The sequence below is a fragment of the Cervus elaphus genome, chromosome 14, assembly GCF_910594005.1.
Source record: "Cervus elaphus chromosome 14, mCerEla1.1, whole genome shotgun sequence".
NCBI classification, from domain to species: Eukaryota; Metazoa; Chordata; class Mammalia; order Artiodactyla; family Cervidae; genus Cervus; species Cervus elaphus.
The window spans coordinates 29,519,500-29,544,071 of record NC_057828.1 but is presented as its reverse complement, the minus strand read 5'-3'; the positions used below and the strand labels follow the sequence as shown (position 1 = coordinate 29,544,071).

The window sequence follows — 24,572 nt, the reverse complement described above, 5'->3', positions numbered from 1 at the left end:
AGAAATGGCAACCCACTCCAGTATTCTTGCCTGGAGAATCCCATGGGCAGAGGAGCCTGGTGGGCTACAGTCTACCAGGTCGCAAAGAGTTGGACATGAATGACGTGACTTAGCAGGCAGGCATATGGACCTTTGTCAGCAAAGTGATGTCTCTGCTTTTTGATATGCTGTCTAGGTTTGTCATAGCTTTTCTGATAAAATAGATAACTAATGAGAACCTATTATATAGCACAGAGAACTCTACTCAGTGCTCAATGGTGACCTAAAAAAAGAGGGGATATATCTCTATATATATAGCTGATTCGTTTTGCAGTACAGCAGAAATGAACACATCACACATCAACTATACTAAAGAAAATCAATAAAAAAATAAATAGATGCAGTTTATTGTTTGTCAATTATACCTTGATAAAACTGACTTTTTTAAAAAAATGACTCAGAGATCAAGAAATACTTGGGTCATCTGACACTAACAAGCTCACCATCCTGGTGGGCAAGGGAACTGAACCAAGGGCCTCAGCCCAGCTTTCTCTGAGCTCAGTATCAGAGGTTTTTACGAGCTCCAAATGTGTTTTGGTTTTGTTTGTTTTGTTGCCATGCTGGGCAGCTTGCAGGACGTTAGGTCTCTGACCACGGACTGAACCCAGGCCACAGCAGTGAAAGCGTCAAGTCCTAGCCACTGAACCACCAGGGAATTCCCCATCCGTCCATCTTACAAAGGCAATGCCTGGTTTTCTCCTCTGTGTCCTTAGGAGCCTCCCTCACCGCTCTCCACATATTTAAACTGAAGCTAAGACAACCAGATAACATGCTTCTGAAACTCCACTCCACTGTGAGGAACACTGAAAATCAGTAATTTAAGAACAGCCGCCCAACCAGATCTATATTACTATGTGCACAGAGTCCTACCAGAGGAACAACCCCCACCCCCAGAGATTCAATCTGTGTTATTTCTGTTCTTTATTAAGAACTATTTGCCCCCATGCCATAGTATGGATGAGAAACAAGGAAACACCTGGTTATCACAGAGGGTCGCTATTATCTGTTACCATGAAGTCTGGCTTCACATAAGAAAGCCCAGTCATTCACGTAGGTGGGTTTCTTTTCTCACTTTATTGAGAGTAAAGCAGTCAAACTGTTTTGGCATCTCCATGAGGTCATCAGGGTCACAGCCTTCTTCTGTCTCCCCAAGCATGTGTTTTCCATCCTCAAGGTCACATGGTGTTGGCTGGAGAGCTTTGATCTGAGCAGTAGGAGGAAGGAAGGAGGAAAGGAGAGGTACCTTGATTTTCCAGGACAGTAGAAGGGGAGACTACCTGGAGGAAGGAGAGGTGGATCACCTGGAGTGATCCAGGAATGCCTGACTTTGGAAGTCAAAAGATGGTGGACACCGGGGCCAGTCCTGAGAGAGCACTTGTGCTATCTTGCACCTTGAGGGTCTCCTAAAGAGTTCATCACTGGACCATCCACTCCTTAAGATTCAAGCTCCCAATGCAGGGGACATGGATTCGATCCCTGGTGAGGGAACTAAGATCCTGCATGCCACATGGTGGGGCCAAAAAAAAAAAAAGGAGTTAATCACTGGAGCTGAAACAAGTCCTCTGGGTATAAAAACCAATAATTGAGTGCAGTGCTGAGATTTTCTTTCCCTGAAGAGCTGCTTTGAAAGAGCTCCACTCCTGTGTCCTGGTCCTGACTCCACCCTCAGGGACCACATGACAAGTGCAGGCAGGACCTCTCTCCTCCCTGGAGATCAGACCCGGCCCTGGGAGGCTTCCCTGGGGCTGTGCCCTGAACACCTTGCCTCTTCCTCTGTGGTCACTCAGTCACCCAGTGTTTCTGGGCTGCTGGCTGGTAAGCTGGGTGAATGGGCACAGCCATGCGAGAGGAGTGTTTGCTGTCCAGAGCACATACTTGGAAAGTGGCTACGTGCAACACACGCACACTCCTAAAGGTACGCTATCATGAGTGGGAGTAGTGGGAAAGCGGTGGGAGGTGTGTTCCAGAGTAGAAGGCAATGCTGGTGTTGCACAGTAAGAGGCACAGAGAAGCTAGCCAAAAGGCGACGGCTCTCGTCAGGCCGGGTGCTCCTGCCAGCCAGCCCCAGGCCACATCTGCCCCCAGCCCACTTCTCTGGGGTTAAAACCTGGGGAGCTTCTGCCCCGCACCTCAAGGGGCCTCACCGCACACACCTTGTGAAACTTGGCCCCGGGCGCCTCACGCGTGTGAGGCGTCGGAAACTCCAATGAGTGGTTGACTCTCCAGCTGGAGCCCCGCCGCTGAGCACGACCTCGGGAAGTGGGCGGCCCACACCTGACAGGATGGCCGCTCCCGTCACTACAGTGGCCACCAACGCGCCTGCCTCCTGAGTCACTTCAGTCATGTTGGACTCTTGGTGACCCTATGGACTGTACCCGCCAGGTTCCTCTGTCCACAGGATTTTCCAAGCAACAATACTGGAGTGGGTTGCCGTGTCCTCCTCCAAGGGACCTTCCCGACCCAGGGATCAAACATGCATCTCTTACGTCACCCGCATTGGCAGGCAGGTTCTTTAGCACTTGCGCCACCTGGGAAGCCTGTGACCATCAAGGGAGAGGGGGATTTTTCCCGGCTTCAGCCCTCCGGCCATTCGGCTCCCCAGGAACAGCCTCTACTCAGCTGCTGGGCTCCTCCACCACCATCAGTGAACAAGATCAGAGGGAGACCAGCCACCTCCACGCCCTCCAAACACATGAAAGCACTACAGGTCCCTGGACACAAAACCAGGAGAGGGGAGGAGCCCTGGAGGGGAATATCCTGGACTTCTGGGCCTCTTGCCCAAGTGAGGTCCTCCAGCTGCACTTAAAGTAACACTTTCTTTCTGTTTAAAATCGATTTCAGACATAACTAGTGGGTGTAAAGTAAAATAAGTTCCCCCTCCCCTCCAAACCTAGCTTCAACTCCAAGGACTGTAACATGCAGTTTTGGGTATGTCTTTACAGAAATGTTTTATACAAGTGCATTCTGTTAAATGCATTCTCAAGAATTGTACTTATAAATTATTCAATTAGTAAGAATAACTAATGTATAAAGTATATCTTATTTACATTGAAATTGGAACCGGGAAAAAAAAAAACTTAAAAGTGATCAGAGGGCTGGCAATCCTCCCAGAGTGCAGTTTTCGAAGTGACCACCAGGTGTCAGAGTTATCAATAGTATTCCCCAAATTACAACTGGAAAGTTACAGGATGGGGAAAGTGCCTGGCTGGAAAATGAGATGGTGAGATCCCCAAACAAGATAATTTGGCCCTTTGGCCCAATATTTTGTCTACTTAGGGTTCCGTAGGGAGAGAGTCAAGGCAGCTGCAGGAAAGAAATCTTACGTTCTCCCCCCATAGACTGCCACTCAGTTGGGCACGCTTAGATCTTCAGAGAAGCTCTGAGTGCTGGTGAATTTCACATGGGAAATGTGAAAACGGCTGGGCGGAGTCGGGTCTCCTACCTTTGCGAGGCTACTTTTGGAATCCAGGGCCATCTCCCCTCTCCTCAATAGGAGACCACAGGATGGTGATCATAAGAGGAGGACACACATGAGGCCACATCAGCTGTGGCCTTCCTCATTGGAAAACCCACATCTGTGTCAGGAGCTCTTCCTATCTAACCTTGAACATCATGGTCTCTTATTCACTTCCAATTTGGCCTCCTCACATATATTTCCTTTACCAGAACTGATGGTAGAGCCTGTTGGCTGTTGTCTAGAGCTGCTGGCCTAGAAAACATGCACCCGCCCATGCTTGAGAGCACAGGGTGGGGCATCTACCACCACAGTCTTCAGGCTGTTGCCCAGGGTTAGTTACACTCTTCCTCTAGGGGCCCAACCACCTCACTGGTACCATCCACCCGGCTCTAGTGGACTCAACATACTGTGGAGGACTCCAGGTGATGCTCATGGCAAGAATTACCCTCCTTGGATCCACCAACATCCAACTCAGCCAAAAGGGGATGCTGAGGCAGTTACAACACAGACTTGTAGGAGGAGGGGATGATGGCCAAGGCTCCTCTTCCCTTGGAGGCCACAGCTGAAGACTGTCAAAAAGCAAGGAGAACCCTTGCCACGTGTCCCAGCTGGCACCTGTCTAGGCTGTTCCCTGGACCACATCCCATTTCTGGCCGTGGGTCCAGGCAAGGGTTCAGACCCACTACACACTACACACTGGGGCTTGTCATGGGTGGAACTTTACGGCGAACAACGATGCCAAGCTTGTGGGAGGGGTAGGAGGCAGTGTAAGGGGAGGGCAGAAGGTAAGTCAACATTTCATGGACCATGTTACTGGTATTTAAATACTTCTCAAGACTTGTGATTTCCATGAATTCAGACAGGCAGATTAAGGGGACTATTTTGGGGGGATGGGGCAGACGGGTGCCAGCAGCATGCAGGATCCTAGTTCCCGAACCAGGGACTGAATCCAGTCCCCCTGCAATGAAAGCACAGAGTGTTAGCCACTGGACCACCAGGAAGTTCTAAGGGGACATTTTATGTGATTTGAATGACATCATCTGGTAAATTGGTACATCCTATGTAGGCCACATGAAGCAACAGTAATTATATAAGTCACTATACACCTTAAATGCTATATACATAATTTAAAATGATACACCTGTGGTGCCACGCACATAATAAAAATGCCAGTTATTATTAAAACATAGGTAGTATCCATATTCAAATATGACCATGCATTATGTTTGATGTTTCAAACAGAATATACAAGCCAAATGCTTCATTTAAAAACAAAAAGGGATAAAGCAGTGTTTATATTGGGACCCATGTTAATTTACCATGACAAGTATATTAACTGTTGCTTTGATGTGGCAACACTGGTATGGCAGTTGAAGGTTTTTTTTCCATTATCCTATTACATATGCTATAAGAGGGATGGAACAGAAAGAATCTCTCATAATGCTAACCACAGCCTGACTGTTTCAAAGGCAAGGCTCTCCAGACTAAGCCAAGGAAGGGACCACAGAACTCCACCCTAATCTGCTCAGGGTTTATCAACCTCAGGAGGCCCCACTTACTGTGGCTCCTGGACAATCCTGGACCCACTAGATTCCCATAAGTCAAAGAGCCTCCTCTAGCCGTGAACAGTCTGGCTATCCATCACTTGTTCTACTTGTGACAGATACTTGAGCCACTTAAGCGACAAGGGTGTCACAAGCCCAGAACAGACTTCGCACAGTCAAGGCGTATCTTGGGATCCCCAGACTTCGAGGTTCTCTGGAAAAGGTACAGCCAATGGTGCCCCCTGAACTGGGAAAAAAAGGACTCAGGCCCCTGCCTCCCCAGTGCCTGCTCACCACCTGGCCCCTCCAGGGTAATCATGCTTTGTGTAGGTGAGTCAGAAAGGAAGTGGGCAGTCGTGTGTGGATATTCTGATGACAGTGACTCCTCCCGTGACTTAATCCTTCTTCCAAGCCCTGCAACTCAGCCAGGCAAGAGGCCTGATTCAGAATCTCCTCACCAGTACGCAAGGCTGTTTCCCTTCGATAAAGCGAGCAAGGAAATCGTTGATGTGGACACACAAAAATAGACTTCCTGAATCAGATGTGAATTTGGGTGCAGAGTGAGGCCAAGCTAAAGGCTCAAACTCACTGACCATAACTATCCCTCCCATAGGGCAGCAGCCTTCCTTACCTGCAGCCAAGCAGCTTCTGAGGCAGTGACGAACAGCTGAACCTGTCGAAACCTCAGAGGAAACATTCCTCACCAGGTCTCTCAGCCCAAGCTTCAGAGGACAGGGCACCAGAAAAGTAAACAGACTAAGCCAATAGCAACAAGAGAGAACTGGTTCTCCTGCTCTCAAGATGGTTCATGACACTTCAATTAAGTTCAACACAATATAGTTGAATTATTTTTAACCTTGTATGGAGCCTCTTGGTTTCACAAACAATATTTATGTTGGTAAAGTTGAAGGATAGCTAGAAGCAGAGTCCAGAAAAAAAGAAAGAAATCACGAGGAGAAATGAGCCTTTTATTCAAGAAATCATAAGTGCAGTACACTTTGGGTGTTGCTTATTTGTCATTTATTTCTCAGAATAATATAGCACATTTCCTTTAAGCAATTTCACGGTTATTCCAGCAAATGGGAAAGGAATCCTCAGTTCTGACTTTCTCAGTATCTCTGTTGCCTTGATTATCAGCTCACAGCTGAACAACAGTTCAAGATATTCCTGCCTAAAGTTAATATGAAGAGTTCTTACTGCACAGCCTTTTGGACTCACTCATTGTCTAAGCAGACTAATCTCACATTTAATAGCTCTGCTATGGGGCAAAGGGAAAGAAGGGTCCCTTTTCCTTTCTCTGTTCCGCTTTTCTTGGCTCCATGCTACAAAAATCTCTTTTCAAAACTTGTCAAGGGTATACCTTAACCTCCCTGAAAAAATGTATCCGAAGTTTTTCTGATATGGTATCAGAGTTTAGCACAAGAGTTGCAACTTGCAATGCCTTATAGGTGCCAAATAGATTTGTTTCATAATATCTTGAGCTGTATTCTTTGGCCTTGAAACACTTTGCTTTTTAAAATATCCATTCTGGAACTTCCCTGGCAGTCCAGTGGTTAAGACTTTGCTTGCCAATACAGGGTGTGATTCCTGGCTGGGGAATGAGGGTCCCACATGCCATGGGCTGTGGCAAAAAAAAATTTTTAATCCATTCTTCTTGAAATATGGCCCACTTTTAATAGATAGGTGGGCATGAGAAATAGCTCTCTTTCCTCTTAATTCTACTATCAGAAATACAGCAGCTCACAATTGACCATAAATGGCAGCTGACAGTCAATTTCATTGTTTGAGAGATAACAAGGACTAGTGCAGACTGGAGTAAACTGGAGAGCACATGACCTGTATAAAGGAAGAAGCCACTGTTGCTACCAACAGCCAGCCCTGCAGGAGTATGAACTCAAGTCTTTCTGGAGAAACCAGAAACCCAGATTCTGGTGTGCAATCTCTCAATTTTTAAATATGAACTACCAGTTTAAAAAAACTCATCAGTTCGCCACTTTGCTGTCTCCCTTCAGTGATTAAAGGCAGTATGACTGGGAACAAAAAAGCCACCATGGAAGCCAGGAACCCAAGACTGTCAGACCTAGCTCTGACACCAACCCACTGTCTATCCCTGGGCAAGACACCTAACACCTCAGCTACCTTGTCTGAAAGGTTAGAGGTCCAAGGATCCTTTTAATCCTAAATTATTACACTGTATATTTAAACAAGTCTTCTAGATGGTCAATTTCCCAAGAACAACCAGAAACATAATTAAAGGTGGGGGGGGGAGACACACATACACAAAAACAGATTATTGTGCCATAACAGGGTCTATTATGCTGTCTAGACATGGCCTTGATGTGGCCAAGCCACTTGGTTAATAAAACCACAAAGAATGTGAACACTTCTATCAGGCCTGATCTCCTCTATCATAGCCACCCACCCACTGGGGAAGATGAAATTGTATATCACCATTTCTGGGGCAGGGAGCACCTGTCTGTAAAACAGAACTCTCTTGCCCCTTTTGAACCCAAACCCAGGGTTTTCAGGGAACATTTTGAGCTGGAAAATAAAGCTGGCCAGCAGGCTGCCCTGAGCCACGGCTCCTGATTTTCAAGTTCATGCTCAGCCTACCTGCGATGAAATTTGGAGTTGCCACATCAGGGCTTTCGGCATGAGCCAACTGTACTCAGACCAGCTCTTGTTATGTAACCTTCGGCCACGGCCCACATATGTACATGAGCACATGCTCACCCTGTACAAAAGCACACAGATCTTCAAATACAGCACCTTTTTTTGTTTCAGTTACAGGAAGGGAGTAGAAAACATTAAGCTGGAAAATAATGAGGGATGGGTAAAGTAAAGGCCCTTTCCCACTGGAAAGGTTAAAAAATAGGCACATTTCAGAGCAGATAAAAGTCCACATTCTTGTGGCTACATTAACTGTGTGGCTTGGGCAAACTGAAGGCTCAAAGAAGAGAAAGCCAAGTGAATTACAACTCGGCAGTTTCTTCACACAGGCCATCTTGACATGAATAGCTTGGCTTCCAGTGAAGTGGGGAGGCACCTACATTCCTAAGCGCTTTTGTGCATCAGTTGTGAACAGCAGGGCCTTTTTATTTTGCTATTTGTAGCTGCCAGTAAGCATCTAGTATGCTTTAAAGAACCTTTGACTCCTAAACCAGCTATGACCTATGGCTTCAGTTCTGCCTGCTGCAGACACTTTCCTCACTGTGCCCTGATGTTGCCCTGGCTTTAGGTAACCAGTGTTTGTTCTAAGTCAGCTTGTTCTTACCCTAAGGCCTTTGTATTATCTGTTCCTTCTTCTCGGAATGCTCTTTACCCTGATCTCCACAAGGGAGTTCATTCAGGCCTCAGCCTCCAGGCTGTCCCTCGGAGAGGCCTTCTCTGGCCATCCACAGAATCCACCCATGCATTCGGTGTCACGTGACCCTACTTTAATTCTCTGCCTACACTTCCTACCTCCTGATTCAGTTCCTGTTTCTTTCTTTCTTCATTGCCTGTCTTCTCTCACTGGTACATAAACTCCATGGAAATAAGGATTTTGTGTCTGTTTCACCATGTGTTTCCAGCAGCTAGAGTGATTTGTATATAGCAACTGCTCAATAAATATTAGTCGAAAGAACAATGGACAGTTGGATGAATGGAAGAATGCGTCCAGCAAATACCTGTGAAGCATCTATGGTAACCTGGGAAGAGATGAAGAATGAAATCCTCTTTCAAGGACTCCACAATCTACCAGGGATGACAGACATTTAAGCGGTACAACATGGCGAGAGAACTGCGTATAGAAGAACACCATGGGGCTTCTCTGGTGGCCCAGAGGCTAAGACTCCCAAAGCAGGGGTCCTAGGTTCAGTTGTTGGTCAGGGAACTAGATCCTACATGCTGCAACTAAAGATCAAAGATCCTGTATGCCGCAACTAAAACCTGGTGCAACCAAATTAATAATAAATAAATAAATGTTTTTTTTAAAAAAAGAAGACGCGTTCCATGTCTTCTACCCAAGGTGAGTAGGAGGACAATCTCTAAGGAAAATTCAGAGTTAGCCAAAAGGGCAAAGACGAGAAGAAGGGTGGCAGGGAAGGCACCCTGTTGAGAAACATTCCAAGAAAGGCATGATATCTGAAAGCAAACTATGGGTTCCAGAAGCCCCAGGAGGACTGGGCTGGTTGGTTCCACAAGTGACAAAATGAGAGAGATGGGGCCTCAAAATAGAGACCAGGGCTAGTTTTTAAGGAGCCTCACAGACCAGCCTCTGGATGTTAAGATTTTAATTCTCTGATCTGTGGGAGCCATTGAGATGCTTTTAAGCAGGGAAGTGATATGATGGTTTTATGTTTTATAAAGATAATGCTGATGGCAGTGAAGGAAACTAGTTAGAGGGAAAAAAGCATTCAGGAGGTTATTGTCCAATCCAGGTGAACAAATGTCAAGGAACCCAATTAGTGGCAGCAGAAAAGGAAAAGAGCAGACAGATATGAAAGCTATTAAAAGGGTAGAATCAATAGAGCTTAGTGACACATGAAATGAGGGAGGTAAAAGAAAGGATAGGGTTAAAGAAAATCCCAGGCTGTGGTTAGTGTCATCAAAATGAATGGTGCTCCTGCTTCAGGCCTGGGAAGCCTAGATTCACTCTGTGATGTGGCTGAATCTGAGTCTGCTCACTAACATGAGCTCATGGACCCTTGCCCAGGTGGCTCTCTGTGATCCTAGCACAAAGGTTCTTTTCTCTGCTTATCAAGCAAATTTCTATAGAAGTCCCTCTGAAGTGTGTGCATCACATCTACAACATCGATGATTTATCGGTTCACAAAGACACACATTATTATTTCGATGCTCGGCCATTTTTGGAGGCACACACTGATCCATCACCACAGGAGCATGACTATTGGTCTAAATATAGATGTGCCTGTCACCTCAGAGAAAGAACAGACCAGAAGTCATGATTCCATTTACTCCAAGGAAATTTTAAGGTGATAAAATTGTAAAACAAATCGGTATCATGTTTCTTAAGTCTATAAATCTGATCTAAAGAGAAAATTATGATTACCTCACCTGTGTTTCACATTCTCTTGACATTAATTGCTAATTTAGCCCACAGATCCCTCTAAAGCAGCCCTCACCCCCACCCCAAGATACTGCTTTCGGTCTTCACAGGCCAGCTAGCCCACGGGTGACAAAAAGCAAGCAGAGTGGGCTCTCTGGCCAGAGGCCCTTCAGGGATCCCCGGCTTATTCCTTTTCTCCTACTCTAGCCCCCATCGGCTGCTGCCACCTGAGAACCTACATAACGTTAAGAGACAGGGGGCATTGGTGCCTAAAACTTGGCTTTACCATTTATAAGCTGTGTGATCTCAGGAAAGTTATCTAGCCTCTCTGTGCCTCAGTTTCCACCCTTGTAAAATAAGGATACTTTTACCTAATTTACCTCATGGGGTAGTTGTGATTATTAAATGCGTTAATAAAGTACTTAAAACAGTACCTAGCAGAGTAACAAGTAACAAGCACTCAATAAATGTAAGCTACTGGGCACTTCCCTGGCGGCCCAGTGGTTAAGACATTGCCTTCCAGTGCAGGGGGTACGGGTTTGATTCCTCGTGGAGGAGCTAAGATTCCACAGGTTCCACAGCCAAAGAACCAGAATATAAACAACAGAAGCGATATTGTAACGAATTCAACAAAAGACTTTTTAAATGGCCCACATCTAAATAAATAAATAAATGGACGCTCTTAATATTCCTCCTCCTACTACTGCTCTTAGTGGCACTGGGGGAGCGTCTGGTAGGTTCTGAAATACAGTGCCAAAGCAAAAGGGAAGGGACGATGTCCTGCTTCTGTAATATATCAAAGGGGTCACAAAGCGGTAGAATACATGCTCAGTGTTTTCTATAATTACCAGTAAAAGAGTTCTTTGCAGTTTTCACTGGCAGCCCTCCCTCCCCAAACCAAAGGGCTGAGACATGAGTCCACGGGCACCAAGGCTAGAAGACACGTGAGTGACAGACAGCACAGTCTCCCTCCCTCGGGGCAGGGCTTCATTACAGGGTCAAGTGGGTCCAGCCTGGCTCCCACTCCCTTAGGATGAGTTCTTCCCAAGAGAATCGCTCATTCCTTACCTAAATAGCCTCCTGGAGCCACCCACTTCTCAGTCTCTCCAAAGGAAGCATTTAAATCTGATACTTTAAAAGGATAAAAGACCAGCTATATTGTTTAATTATTTGTAAGTAGAAAGTAAATATAAATCATAAAAACAAACTCAATTCAAGACTAAAGGCTAGTTCTGATATGGACTTTTAATTTATCTGTAATGATAAACTACCTGTCAATAGTCTTAACATTAGTACAGGCAGAGTAAAATCAAATGTTAAATGTGATACATATTAGCATATATTAGCATATATTATATATTATAACATATATATAACATATATTATAACATATATGTAACATATATAACATATAACATATAATAACATATATTAGCATAAAAAAATTCAATACACAGAACAGAATTGAGAGCCCAGAAATAAACCCACACATATAAGAACAATTAATAATTTACAATAAAGTAGCAAAGAACATACAATGGAGCTGGGAAATAAATGGAGCTGGAAATAAATATAATTGGGAAAACTGGACGGCCACATGCAAAAGAATGAAACCAGACCATTACACCATACACAAGAATTAACTCAAAATGGTTTAAGACTTCAGTGTGGAACCTGATACCAGTGGCTCAGCAGTAAAGAATCCACCTGCACTGCAGGAGATGAGGGTTCGATCCTTGGATTGGGAAGATCCCCTGGAGGAGGAAATGACAACCCACTCCAGTATCCTGGCCTCGGAAATCCCACGGACAGAGGGGCCTGGCAGGCTACAGTCCGTGGGGTCACAGAGTCGGACACAACTTAGCGACTAAACAACAACAACATGCTCTTTGACGTTGGCCCTAGCAGTATTTATCTGGATTTGTCTCCTCAAACAAGGACAACAAAAGCAAAAATAAACAAAGTGGAGCTAATCAAACAAACAAAAACAAAAAAAAAAAAAACCACTCAAAAAAAGGAAGAAAAGGCAACCTACTAAATAGGAGAAAATATTTACAAATGATATGTCCAACATGTGGTTAACATCCAAAATATATAAAGAATTCACAGAACTCAACAGCAAAAATAAACCATCCAATTAAAAATGAGCAGACAGGGACTTCCCTGGAGGTCCAGTGGTTAAGAATCCTCCTGCCAACACAGGGGACACAGGTTCAGTCTCTGGTCTGGGAGGATCCCACCTGCCTCCGAGCAACTAAGCCAGCGTGACACAACTACCGAAGCCCAGGGACTCTGGAGCCTGTGCTCCGCGACGAGAGAGGCCACCGACATGAGAAGCCGGGGCACCGCAAGGAAGAGGAGCGCCCGCTTGCCACAGCTAGAGAAAGCCAGCGCCCAGCTACGAACACCCAGTGCAACCAAAAATAGCTAAGTAAATAAATTAAAAAAAAAAATTTAAACGGGCAAACTACTTACAGTAGCCAAGATATGGAACCAATCTAAATGTCTATTGACAGATGAATGGATAATGAAGATGTGGTGTATATGTAATAAATACAGTAGACTACTACTCAGCTGTAAAAAAAGAATGAAATGATGTTATTTGCACCAACATGGATGGACCCAGAGATTATCATATTAAGTGAAGTAAGTCAGAAAAAGACAAAATACCATATGGTATCACTTATATGTTGGAACCAAAAAAAATTATATAAATAAACTTATTTACAAAACAGAAATAGACTCAGATATAAAATCAAACTTATGGTTACCAAAGGGGAAAGGGGGTGGGGAAAGGCTGAATTAGAAGTTTGGGATCAGCAGATACAAGCTGCTATATATAAAACAGACAAGGGAATTCCCTGCCAGCCCAGTGGTGGAGTTCAAGAACCAAAATCCCACAAGCTCCACTGTGTGGCCAAAAAGAAAAAATAGACAGGCAACAAGGTCCTATTGTATAGCACAAGGAGCCATATTCAATATCCTGTAATAAACCACAATGGAAAAGAATATGAGAAGAGCATATATATAATATACATGTATAACTGAATCACTCTTCTGTATACCAGAAACTAACATAATATGGTAAATCAATTATACTTCAACTAAAAAAATGAGCAGACACTGAACTGATCTTTTTCCAAAGAAGACATACACATGGCCAAAAGACACATGAAAAGACACTCACATCACTAATCATTAGAGATATGCAAATCCAAACCACAATGAGATATCAGCTCACATCTGTCAGAATGGCTGTTATCAAAAAGACAAGTAACAGGTGCTGGCAAGACTCTGGAGAAAAGGGAACCCTTGTGCACTCTTGTGGGAATGTAAATTGGTGCAGCCACCATGCAGGATAGTATGGAGGTTCCTCAAAAAACTAAAAATAGAATGCCATATGACCCAGCAATTTCACTTCTGGGTACATATCTGAAGAGAATAAAAACACTAATTTGAAAAGATACATGTACTCCAATGTTCATATCAGCATTGTTTATAATAGCCAAGGTTTGAAAGCAACCTAAGTGTCCATCACCAGATAAATGTATACATAAAATATATGTATGTGTGTGTATGTGTGAGTGTGTGTTGGTCACTCAGTCATGTCCAACTCTTCACAACCCTGTGGACTGCACCCCACCAGGCTCCTCCGTCCATGGGATTCTCCAGGCAAGAATACTGGAGTGGGTTGCCATTCCCTTCTCCAGGGGATCTTCCTGACCCAGAGATCGAACCTGGGTCTCCTGCATTGCAGGCAGATTCTTTACCATCAAATATTGGCTATATTCCCTTGTAGCTTATTTATTTTATACATAGCAGTTTGTACCTCTTAATCCCTTACCTCTATCTTACCCCTCCCCTCTTTCCCTTTCCTCACTAGTAGCCACTAGTTTGTTCTTCATATATACAAGTCTGTTTCTTTTCTGTGATATTCACTAATTTGTTTTATTTTTTAGATTCCACATGTAAGTGGTAACACAACTATTTGTCTTTCTCTGTGTGACTTATGGGCTTCCCAGATGGCATTAGTGGTAAAGAACCCATCTGCCAATGCAGGAGACATAAGAGATCCCTACAGTCCATGAGATCGTAAAGAGTCAAACACGACTGAAGTGACTTAGCACACACATGTGACTTATTTCACCAAGCATAATACCTTTGCAAATGGTAAAATTTCATTCTTTATAGCTGAGTAGCTTCCCAGGTGGTGCTAGTGGTAAAGAACCTGCCTGCAGATGCAGGAGACCTAAGAGATGTGGGTTCGATCCCTGGGTCAGGAAGATCCCCTGGAGAAGGGCATGGCAACCCACTCCAGTATTCTTGCCTGGAGAATCCCACGGACAGAGGAGCCTGGCAGGCTACAGTCCATGGGGTCCAAAGAGTTGGACAAAACTGAGCATGCAGGAAGACAGGCAGTATTCCATTGTGTGTGCGTGTGTGTGTATATGTGTGTGTGTGTATATATATGTGTATATATGTATATACAGATGTATATCTCTATATATACACACACTTGTATATATGTGTGTGTATATAATATACACACACAATTTTGTGTATAATGTGAATAGCTGACTCATTGGAAAAGACCCTGATGCTGGGAAAGACTGAAGGCAGAAGAGAGTGACAAAGGATGAAATGGTTGGATGGCATCACCGATACAATGGACATGAACCTGGGCAAACTCCAGGAGATGGTGAGCAACAGGGAAGGCTAGAGTGCTGTAGTCCAAGGGGTCACAAAGAGTCGGCCATGACTTGGTGACTGAACAACAACAACGTGTGTGTGTATGTGTGTGTGTGTGTGTATAGGTATAGATATGTGTATACACACACATAATGGAATATTACTCAGCCAGAAAAGATGAAATCTTGCCATATTATAAAGATATTTGCTCTCACAAATCAATGCACAGATTTTATTTAATTCCAGTCAAAATCTCGGCAGTTATTTTGTGTAAACTGACAAGATGATTCTATTTTTCTATGGCATGTAAAGGGCCAAGAACAGCCAAGAAAATCTTGAAGAAGAAAAACAGCTGATAGATTTACATAACCACATGGAAAAACTTATTATAAAATTATAGCAATTGAGTCAGCATGGTATTAGCACAAACTTTTGCCAACTGAAACACAAAGATACACAAACGGACCAACAGAACAAACAGAGCTGAGGAAGAGACCTGCACGGGTATAGTCCTCTAATGAGGGATAAAGACACCACTGCAGGACAGAGGGGAAAGGGTGGTCTTCTCAAAACGCTGCTAGATCAGGAATTTCCTGGCTGTCTAGAGAATAGGACTCTGTGCTCTCACTGCCAAGGGCCTGGGTTCAATCCTTGGTCAGGGAACTAAGAACCCACATGCTGCACAGTGAGGCCAAATAAACAAATAAGTAAACAACAACAAAAATGATATCTGGATCATAAAAAAAGATATCTGGATGTTCACATGGAAAAACAAATTAATGTTGACCCCTGTCTCATACCCGTCACAAAACTAAATACTAGGAGTGTAGACAATTTTAAAAACACAAAATGCTGAAACTTCCGGAGGATAACTTATGAGAATATCGTCATGCCCTTGAGGCCAGGGATTGAATTCTAAAGTAGACAAGAAAAGCACAAACCATAAAGGGAACAATTGATGAATTGAACTTCATTAAGAAATTCTGCTCATTAAGACACCATTAAGAGAGTGAGGGCAAACCACACAGTGGGAGAAGACATTTGCAGTACATACATTCAACAAAGGACTCGTATTCAGAATATATAAAGAATTCCACAAATCAATAAGAAGGAAACACACTTTTAAGAGGGAGAGAGAGGAGGACAAGAACTTTTCTAGGCACTTCATAGATTACAGAAATGGCTCCAAAAAAATATATTTTAAAATGACTTAACACCATCAGCCATCAGAGAAATGCAAATTAAAATTACAGTAAGGTACTATGGAATCCTGGTAAAGCTCTGTTTCATGACACATGGGTGGTGGTTTCACGGGAAAATATTCACTGAGTTGTACAACAGGAGGTGTGCACTCCTCTCTAGATATTACACTTAAATAAAAATGCTTCCTTAAAAGACAGTGAGACTTTAGAAATATATCAACCAAAAGCAATGTGTGGATCCTATTTGGATCCTGCTTCACACAAACCAACTATTAAAAAAGAATATGTATGTGAGACAGTTGGGGGAATTTGAACACTAACTGCATATTTGATGGTAATTAAGGGATTATTCAGCTTTTTAGGTATGATGATGGCTTTGTGGCAATGTTTTCAAAAAGGGTTGTTATTTTAGACCTACATACCGAAATATAAATACATATATTATAAATAATATCTTGGATTTACTTCAAAATAAGCGGAAGAGGGAGGATGGATGAATTGATGGCTACTGGAACTGGACAGTAGGCACATGGGAATCTCTGGACTATTCTACCTTTGTGTATGCTTAAAATCTTGCATAATAAGTCTTAAAAAAAAAAAAAAAGCTATGGCATAGCCAAAGTTTTATGCTTTGGGGCTATTTAAGATTCCTTTCTCCTACCCCCACAACCTAATCAAGTAATACTATGTAGTGGCAACAGAAACCAGATACACCGAGCCCTTAGGCTATAGGGACTTCAAGAAGTCACCTAGGGCATGATCTTATTTGCAAAAGAGAGACAGAGACACAGACATAGAGAACAAATGTATGGACACTAAGGTGGGAAGGGGGAGGTGGGATGAAATGGGAGATTGAGATGGACACATATATACACATATATGGACACATTTGGGCTTCCCTGGTGACTCAAACTGTAAAGAATCCGCCTGCAATGTGGGAGACCTTGGTTCAATCCCTGGGTTGGGAAGATCCCCTGGAGAAGGGAACAGCTAGCCACTCCAATATTCTGGCCTGGAGAATTCCATGGACAGAGGAGCCTGGCAGGCTAGAGTCCATGGGGTCGTAAAGAGTTGTACACGACTGAGCAGTGACTTTCACTATTGACATATGTACATATGTCTAAAATAGGTAACTAAAGAGAACCTACTGTATAGCCCAGGGAATTCTACCCAGTACTCTGTGGTGACCTAATCGGGAAGGGAAACCAAAAAAAGGAGGTATACGTATACGTATAGCTGATTCGCTTTACTGTACGACAGAAATACAACATTGTTAAAGCAACTATATGCCAACAAAAATTAATTTTAAAAAACAAAATTAAAAAATAACAATAGAAAAAGAAGCCATCTAGGCCACTTTCTCATTATCAAGTAGAGTATCTGAAAGAGAAGAAAACCCACACCCCAACTACACGGTGATGGGCAGACGAGACACAGTGTGCTTACCCTCAGAGAAGCGGCTAAAAAAGAAACGTGACTAGGGCACCTGCCCAAGACACAGCAATCACTTACCCACATTCTTCGGGGCACATGCCACTCAGGGCTCTAAGCAGCCTGGCTGCCCTCCCTCACAGTAGACTCAACAGAAGCTCCTGTAGCCTCCCCAAGCTGGCCCTTCCTGTCCTGCCCGTGGATACTAAGCATCTGCTGTCTGGCCTCATCTTAGTTAGACATCTATCTTCCTTTGCCAGTTGACCTGGCTGGAGCCACTAACGGAGTAAAGCAATCAAGTACGAGTTCTTGTATAAATCAAGGCTGGCTCTTTCTTTTCCCAGGATCCTAGACAAGTACAGGCTTACACAGTTGAGAAACTCGCACTAGAGACACAAGCAGTTGCAAAACCACCCGGCTGAGGCCTCCTGACTTAATGTGTCTCTCAAGAAGCCCTCTAGGTTTGGAGCTCTCCCAGTTCAAAAGGAAATTAAGTTCATTCATTCCTTCTGGCCCTCCTTCACTGTTTTAAGATGAAGTTCGCTAAACGGATAAACAAATCTCCAGGTTATACCTAGCCTCGTGTGTTATCTATCCCTTCTAGGCAAGATGCTGCATTTCAACCAGGACTTTTTTGAAGAAATGAACTCTGTGTTTGTCAAGGAGCTTTCGGGCACTCCCCCAGGTGGCTTCCGGAAGAAGGAAAACGTTTTACTAGCGCTTACAAAGCCATTTATCTACCACTAAATGGGCTGATGAGACGACAGGGGCTTCAAAGGTGAGGGACCAAAATCTTATGTGCATAAAAAGGGCAAAGTCAAAAAACTAATTCAGGGACTTCCTTGGCAGTCAGTGGTTAGGACTTTGCTTTCCAATGCTGGGGGAGCAGGTGTGATCCCTGGGCAGGGAGCTAAGACCCCACACGCCAAAAAACCAAAACACAAAAATGTAAGCAATCCTGTAACAAATTAAAGTCTTTAAAAATGGTCCATGTTAAAAAAAAAATCTTTAAAAGAATTAATTTATAGGACTTGCTCTATTTCTTCTTTTCGGCCCCTTTAAACGAGTACTTTTCAGAGTCATACCAGCCATCTCCGAAAAGCAGTGGAGTGCAGAGCACACAGTTCTGAAGCCTGCGCATCCGGCTCTCCCACACACCAGCTGTGTGACCTCAAGTTTTCTGGTGTCAGTTTATCACCCATAAAATGGGGGTAATATTGATAATACTGTATACCATCAATAATATTACATACCTCATAAGGCTGATGGGAAGGTTAAAATAGTACAGTGAATGTCAAGACTTAAAACAAGGCCTGGTAGGTGTTAGCTCTTCATATTTGTTTATTATTATGGTAAACCCTGTGGTGGACATGTCCCATCATAGGAAAGAAAGGATAAGAATGAAAAGGATGGACACTAGGAAACAAAAGGAGAAGACCAGTTTTGTTGAAACTCTGTGACTGAACCTTACAAACACACCTATTTCTATTTTCATAATATTTGTCAATAATTTAGGGATAGAGAAAAAGCTACTCTGAGAAAGGGTCAGAAGTATAGTTAGAAAGTGGACATTCCTATATTTCACAGATGTACACAGAAAGGTCACTCTTATGAAGACACAAACCCCATTGGTATTAAAGGACCAGCAAGTCCTAAAACCCTCTCGTCCTGACTTAGCCAAAGGCCGCTCCACAAGCCATTAAAAAAAAAAAAAGCTAACAACTACTGTTTTGCACTTTCGTTGTTAATGACTGGCATTCATGAATTCCTTCAGCTTTTTAAATTTAGGCTACCATCCCGTGCCACATTTGCCTACATATTTAGTATTATTAAGTAAAGAGCACATTTTTGAGGTAAAATTAAATGAAGAAATGCAGGAACTCTTTCAACAGTTTTTTTAAACTTCATGAATAATCACCTACTAAAACCTTTAAAATGTTTAGGCATTAGACCATTACTTCTATCTGGGCTGTGTGTAATCTAATCAGAAAACATACTTTCTCATACTAATTAGAATTTGTTGGTTAACAATAATTGTGTTTTTCCATTGATTATTATTTACGATTATCATAGTGCCAGAGAGATGAACCACATACAGGAACCTGAGAAGAAGAAAGATTGCCCAAAGGGCCTGCTGTCCACTGTCCATGGACTCCAGGGGCTATTAATTATTTATCTACTTTTCAAAGTTAATAAATAGGAATGTCTTTTTGCCCTTTATTCCCCAGATGAATTTAACCAAATGAGAGATGGGTGTGTGTGTGCGTGCAGAGTCAGCAGTCTGAGAACATGGGAAGTGCAGGTAATGGGAAAGAAAGAGATGTTTACAAAGCAAATATATTTAATGTCATCAATTATACACAACACTGCTTCATCTGGCATCTTTTATTATGATTAATGATCATGAATATTTTTATTGGTTTTGAGTGTACTTTTAAAAATGTGGAAAAAATTTAAAAATTAAAATAAAAATAGAAACGTGAGTACTTTAAAAACATGACACTTATTAATACACACAAAAAAAACAAAATCCAAATAACCTCTATTGACACTTTAAAAAAATACTTATATTTAGTTAGAAAATGCAAACACTGCAGAAAAGTATCAAATGGAAAAATCGGAACCTCCCTCCTCAACCACCCCAGTCCTTCCACTCAAAGATAAATCACTGCTTTATGCTCTTCTATCCTACCAAAAAAAAATAATGCATACATATCTTTTCATTTATTTATCAGGTGAGTCATATGAGGCACACTGTTTTGTGATAGGCATTTTTTACTCAATATATCTTGATCCTATTTCCATATCAGCACCCCATTCTTTTTGCTCCTTCCAATGATGCTTCAGTGAATATCTCTGCACACACATCTTAGTGTTACATGCATTTTGTGACAGAGCCGCAAGAACAAGCTACTCCAAGCAGTCTAACCCAGCTGTGTGGTGGGAAAAGAACAATCTAGTTTTCTTGGCAAAAAGGACGGTATTCAGCTGAGAGGAAAAAGAATACTTCCACATGTTCCTTTCTAAGTATAAGGCTCCTGTCTTTGCACTTGGATCCACCCAGCGTGCCACCCCTTCCCTCCCTCACAGGAGGATACTGGATGCTGGTGGCAAGAGCGGAATGTTTGTAGGAGGGGAGGATAACCAAGTGCTGGAGAGACATGCATGGAGCAGTAACTGCCAGGGTTACTGTGCCCTCCACTCTACAACGTAGGTACTGGAAACTCCCCATTCCTGGAAGGCCAGTTTGAAGCACAGTATGGACAGCTGTCAGGCTAGAGGTGCACAGGAACCCAGTGGAGTGGTCGTGTTGGGGTTAACAAATGACTACAGAGTCACAGCTCAGAAACACGAGCAGTTATTAAATTCTTTGAACTTCATTGCCTCAAGTCCTTTTTGAAATGATGGAAGATTTAAGCTATGTTTTAAAACCTTTCAAGATAGACTTTTTCCAACTATCTGTTATACTTGCATCTTGTTTGACTCCCAGATCAATTCTCTGAGGCAGGTAGGCCGGTGCCATTATCCACACTTCACTTGTGAAATGAGTGCAGGGCAGTGAAGTCAAACTACTTGTCCAAGGTCAACTGGCTGATCAAATGTGCTCTCACTCCAAGTGCTCTTTCCTCAATTCTCCCAAGTCCAACAAGTCCAGCTTGCCAATATTAGAACCCTGGACAAAGAAAAGCTAGGAATGATACAGGAAGATTCTTTACTATTTGAGCCACCAGGGAAGCCCCAGAAATGATGCTAGAGATGTAAATACAAATATATCCCTCTCCAAGGACACCTGAGAACTACCTCTTCCAGTAGAAATTTAATAAACTGAATAATAGTAATGTTGCTAAGTACCAAGTTGAGACACTAAATTTAAAACTTGACAGAAGAGTAAACAGTCTCTTCTAGTTTTTTTTTACAAAGTCTTTTATGAAAATTTGGTTTTATGTTTTATTATGAACACCCATACTATCTAAGTAGCTTTTAATTTTTTAATCTAGTAGCTTTTGATTTTTTAACCTAGTAGCTTTTAGTTTTTTAATCTAGTAGCTTTTAATTTTTACAGCTAAGACACTGCTCTGGACAGAACTTGTCTAACACTGATCTCCTGAGTTGCCTTTTGTCAGTCTAGACTGTCTGAGATGAGTGTTTTGCAAACTTTTATGAGAATGGCCTACAAAAGAGATGCATTTTGCTTTGTAAAGCTGAGAGATATGTCTGTCATTAAAACAGAACTTTAACAAAATAATAATGACCTTTCCTACTAGTGACTGACTTGGATGCTTCCTAGTCTTTTTCATTTTTCCATTTCATTTTTTAAAATTATAATCACAACCAAAACAACAATTTTATGACTCACAGGTCAGGGTCCAAAATCTGAAAAACATTGGCTTAAACGACAATACACAGATCCTACCTCAAAGAATTTATACTCTAGTTGAGAAACACATAATGTTCATAACTCACAGACATCTTGTAGTTGGCAAGTCCTTATACATAAAGTAGCTCAACTATCTTCTACATCCCTGTAAGTCTTTGCTTCAGTATCTCTAAGATAAAAGTTGCTTCTTATTTGTAACCTAGCACAGGGTTGGTCATATAAAGGCCTGTTAAAATAGCACAGGAAGTGAAAACAAATGAATCAAACACCTGAATATACATTCAAATTTTTTTTTTCCTAAAAGACATCTTGGACCTTTACTCATACATCTATCTCAGTCTTTTCCAGGAGGAGGGTGAAAAGGGGAAGGCAAATCAGGGGAACTGAATCAGTCCTCTCTGAAGACTTGAAGAAGGGGTTTTAGTTAAATATTGCAAGCAGACTTCAATATTGGAAGTCTAAATAAAGGACTCTCAGAAGGAGGGTAAGGAGGCTGGAAGTCAGGAAAAACTCCCCTGAGGAGGTGAGAAAGGAGCCAAGTCTTGAATCAGAAGGGTAGAGAAAAGGTAGGAGGGTGCATGTGATCAGACTCAGAAGATGAGGCCAGCACATTTGGGGGAGTGAAGGGTTCATAAAGGGAGCAGTAAGAAATAAAGTCAAAGAGAAAGATGGAGAACAATCTGTGGAGAGCAAGGTAAACTCTGGATTGCATCCCGCAGGTAATACGGTGTTACTGAAGATTTCTCAGTGTGTACAGAGTGGTATTTCAGAATTATTCATCTGTGCATGGGCTTGAAACCTGGCTCTAAAAACATTCAAAGTTCAAACAACAGGGTCTCCAGCTCTATTTTAGTTTAGAGAAAAATGTGTGCCCACATGGACTTCATAAATTCAGAATTCTTGTAACAGCCACCTTAGTCACATAATACATACAAAAGCTGGGGTATATATATGAGTTTAGACACCAATTGAGACCAATTTCTTTTGCCTTTCATCCTTTACTTTTGTTCATGAAGGGTAAGCCTTGTCTGTGGCTACCACTAAGTAATCGTTTCCTTCATGAAAGCTACAGACTTTATTCAGAAACTTGTCCTCAGTACTGCTATGGGCCTCATAAATTATTAAAAATGACTTTGCAAATTTTAATTTTGTATAAACAAAAACAACACGTTTAATAATAAGGCTGTCTAAAGTTAGCATACAACCAGGACTCTCTGAAGTGTTAACTATCTAGTAATTCAGGCTCTGCTGGATACAGTGGCAGTGCCCTATGAACCTCAGGTAGAACTCAGGTCTGTCTCAGGTGAGTAAGAATACTGAATGTGAGTCATCTCAAAATTACACTGCCACCTGGAAGCATATTTAAGAGATGAGACTAAAAGCTAAATCTCTGTCAGATCTTGCATTGGTCTTCTTTCTTAAATTTGAGGATCAACAGAACTCAGGATTCTTTAATACTTTCTCATAAGAATTATTTTTTGTGGTGGCTTAGTCACTAAGTAGTGTCCGACTCTTACGAGTCCATGGACTGTAGCCCACCAGGCCCCTCTGTCCATGGGATTCTCCAGGCAAGAATACTGGAGTGGGTTGCCATTTCCTGCTCCAGTGGATCTTCCCAGCCCAGGAATCGAATCCCAGTTTCCTGCATTGCAAGCAGATTCTTTACCAACTGAGCAACAAATTTTTCTAACTTCAGAAACCTAAACAAAAGCCTCAAAGTTATTTTGCGCTATAAACTTTTGAGATTTCTGAGCTGTAATATACTCCATTGTTGAGTCTGTTTTTCCACATGGAAACTAGTTCAGAATAAGATTGTTAAATGTCTAAGAAAATCTCTGTACATGTCAGGTGTATATGCTATCGACCACATATATGTAAATAACTGTTTGGGGTAATGGAGACTATTTACCAATGATCAAGACTCAGCCTAGCTCTTGGTTGCTGCATTTCTACAGCCACATAAATGGGTTAAGTTACATCGACATTGAAGCCTCGCAGTTCGCCTAAACATTTAAGCCTGGATCTCAAGTTGAGTCTGAATACTCCCTGAGATTCATGTTTTGGATGAAGCTGTTTGGTCTCTATTACTGCTGCCTAAACTGAGCAGTGACTCAAGAGGCAACTGGAAGGGAGAAGGAGATGCTGGGCAAAAGCTAAGTGAAAGCCCCTCAGCAGAGTCCCTCCCCGCCTCTCTACACCCACAGCCTTTTTCTGACTCCTTGTCCCCATCAGATATTGCTCTTAGCCATTATTCCATCTCCCACGGGTGGAACACAGTCTCCCAGGCTCATCATCTCAAACCTCCAAGGATGGCCCAGGCACGACAACTGTGTGTGGCACCTGGCTGTAGAAATTCGATTTTTCCACACTCAAACCGAGAGCTGGCTAGTCCTGGTTACCATTGAGCGAGTCGACAGGGCCTACCACAGCCCTGTGCCTCTTCGTTCTCGTGACAAAAACCTCGCCACCTGCTCGACCCCGTCCTCGGCCGGGGATGGAGAATCTGCAGTCCCTCCGCACCCCTGGCGTTTCTAGGTCACCCCGGGGTCCACACGCACATTTCTCGCGCACACGATCGAGATCGCCGCCCTCCTGTGCACGCCCAGCCTCGGAGGGCGGTTACAAACTTACTCCTCGCCGAGGCAGCCCTGCCAGGGGCGCTGGGGGCGAGGCCCAGCCGGCCAGGCCCGGGCTCCGGGGCGGATCTGGTCGGGTCGGGTCGGGGTCGGGGTCGGGGTCGGCCCCCCGCCGGCCCGCCGGCCTTCCTCCCCTCCCGCCCGGC

General features: G+C 43.0%; 1 protein-coding gene and 1 long non-coding RNA gene across 2 annotated transcripts in view; both read right to left on the bottom strand.

Annotated features, from left to right (window-relative positions):
- The window catches only part of LOC122708083 (translation initiation factor IF-2-like), a 127,227-nt gene that overhangs the window by 101,822 nt on the left and 833 nt on the right, over positions 1–24,572 (bottom strand). The window lies entirely within an intron of this gene.
- On the bottom strand, positions 400–24,550 carry LOC122708312. Its single transcript, XR_006345109.1, has 3 exons — positions 24,422–24,550; positions 1,341–1,535; positions 400–1,243 (listed from the first exon to the last, which is right to left on the bottom strand). It is a non-coding gene; the product is annotated as an uncharacterized LOC122708312 (long non-coding RNA).